The sequence below is a fragment of the Ambystoma mexicanum genome, chromosome 2p, assembly GCF_040938575.1.
Source record: "Ambystoma mexicanum isolate Mex_15411 chromosome 2p, UKY_AmexF1_1, whole genome shotgun sequence".
Classification (NCBI taxonomy): Eukaryota; Metazoa; Chordata; class Amphibia; order Caudata; family Ambystomatidae; genus Ambystoma; species Ambystoma mexicanum.
In genome coordinates this window covers 51,460,863-51,463,060 of record NC_090923.1, presented here as the reverse complement: position 1 = coordinate 51,463,060, position 2,198 = coordinate 51,460,863, and positions in this window count along the sequence as shown.

The window sequence follows — 2,198 nt, the reverse complement described above, 5'->3', positions numbered from 1 at the left end:
CAGGTAGGATATATGGAAAGTCAAGCCCACCCGCCCTTTTCCTGCATGAACACTTTCACACGGACAGCCTGCCTGGGGAGAAAACAGACTCACACCCGAGCCATGCACCTAACATGTCCCACTACTATGGTCAGGCAAGGGCAGGCAATTATTGACAATCACTCACACCTGTCTTCCATTAAACTTCCCCACACAGATAAAAGGTGGAGCGCGAGAGCACACTCTGAGCTTGGCAAATCACATGACGGTACAGTGGTTTTGAGTCAGCAGCTGAATGAGGGGAGAAAGACGGCAAACCAGGGAGGGTTCGTAAAAAGGGAATTGCCCTTGACCTTTTCGGCAAGACGCTGTTACTTTCGAGAACCTTTTGAGGCAGAAAGCGTAAGGCCTGGATTGTGTGTAAGAGATATTGAAGGGCCTCTTGCGTAACTGACCAAGGCGTGGAGGAGCAGCAGCAGCCACCATGGTATGGTCCTTGGCTCCAAGAACAAAGAAGCAACAGAGAGAACAACACAGACATTGAGTTGGGGAGACCCATGCCGGAATGGTCTGTGTTGAAGTCAAGGTTGCAAGCAGCAGCATTGTATAGCGAGCGCTGGAATGAACATTGTTAAACTGTGTGATGAGAGATGCGAGTAAAGCTATACTGCTGATGAATGTTTGAACTTGAGAAAGATACGCTACCTTTGACAGAGTGGTCCGGCCCTGTCAACGTGCTCAATCGAAGGTATCTGCAAAGTATCCCGCCAAGAGAAACAAAAGTAGAATATTTATGAAAACAATTGTGTGAAGTGAATCCAAGTGGTCCTGTGACTGTTTAAGCCAAACCCATCACACATTCGAAAGTCTTCGATTTTGATACTAAGAGAATCTTATCCTGAACAAAGGAGATCCATATCAAGAGGATCCAAATCCGAAAGAGGAAGGTCCATGGTCTGAGCCTGTGAGGGAGATTAAGTGTAAACATTAAGGCATCAAGAGGATCCGAGCCCGAATGAGGGACATCCATCGTCAAAGCCCAAACAAGGGAGATCAAGTGTGAACATTGTGATAAAAAGAGGGTCTCAGCCTGAAGAGGGAGACACATGATGAACATTGAAAGCGAGAACTTGTGCCTGTGAAAATACTGAATGGAATGGTACTTTGAACCTCATTACGAGTCCGGCGGTAACCAGGAGGTTTTATGGCCTCGGTTACCGCCGGACTCGTATTACCATTCCACCTCCGTGACTCCTGGAAATACCAGGGCATCACGACCCTGGTGTCCCAGGAATTCCGAAGGCGGAATTTGGTAAATCCCCATTCCCATTGAGTCCCACAGGACTCAATGGGAATGGGGATCATGGAAACACCGGCACCATCTCGTGATGGTGCTGGTGTTCCCAAATCCGCCTGCAGGCGGGCGGTGTTAAACCCGCCAGGTCAGACCTGGCGGGAACATCACCTCCCGCCTGCAGGACTCGGGATCGGGCGGTCCGGAATTAACAGTGGCAGCGGGTTTACCGCCACTGTTAATTCCGGACCGCCCGACCTGTAATGAGGCCTTTTGTGTGCTACGAGAGACCCTCCCCAGTAAATGACTGTTATTGGAAAAGAGGCTTTGGCAGGAGGCCCTGATTTGTACTGTATCCTCGTGGCCGAGAAGTCAGAGCGTGTGGGAAACTCGAATGTGCCGCCTTGCCCCATGCTGAAAACATGGGGAAGGGAAGCCAACTTCTCAACCATCCTAACATATTATTACTTGAACACTTTTCTTTTTGTATACACAATTGTCCCACACCATTTTGTATTTAGAAGTATGGATTGGTAATAGGTTTATTAGTGTAGGCCCTTTTATTTGACAGAGACTTGACTAGGACTGTGTTTGATGGTCATAGCTTGCTCCCATCCTTAGATTCAGGTTTAGATAGGTGTTCAACCAACCCATTTTAAATTCAATAAACATCCTTGAACTGTGGTCACTTGTGTCTGTCTTCACTATTTGATACCATGCCTTCTTTACATGTGTTGTCAGGGGTGGGATGAGACTCAATTGAGACAAATTGAGGGACCCTAAAATTGCAGAATCTTAGTCACTGGGCCTCATTATGAGTTTGGAGGTAGCCATGCCATTTTTAGCGGCATGGCTACCCCCAAACTAGGTACCGGGTCCGGGTCCCTCAAAAGGGGACTTACCGGGCCATTCCGACCTTGGAGGG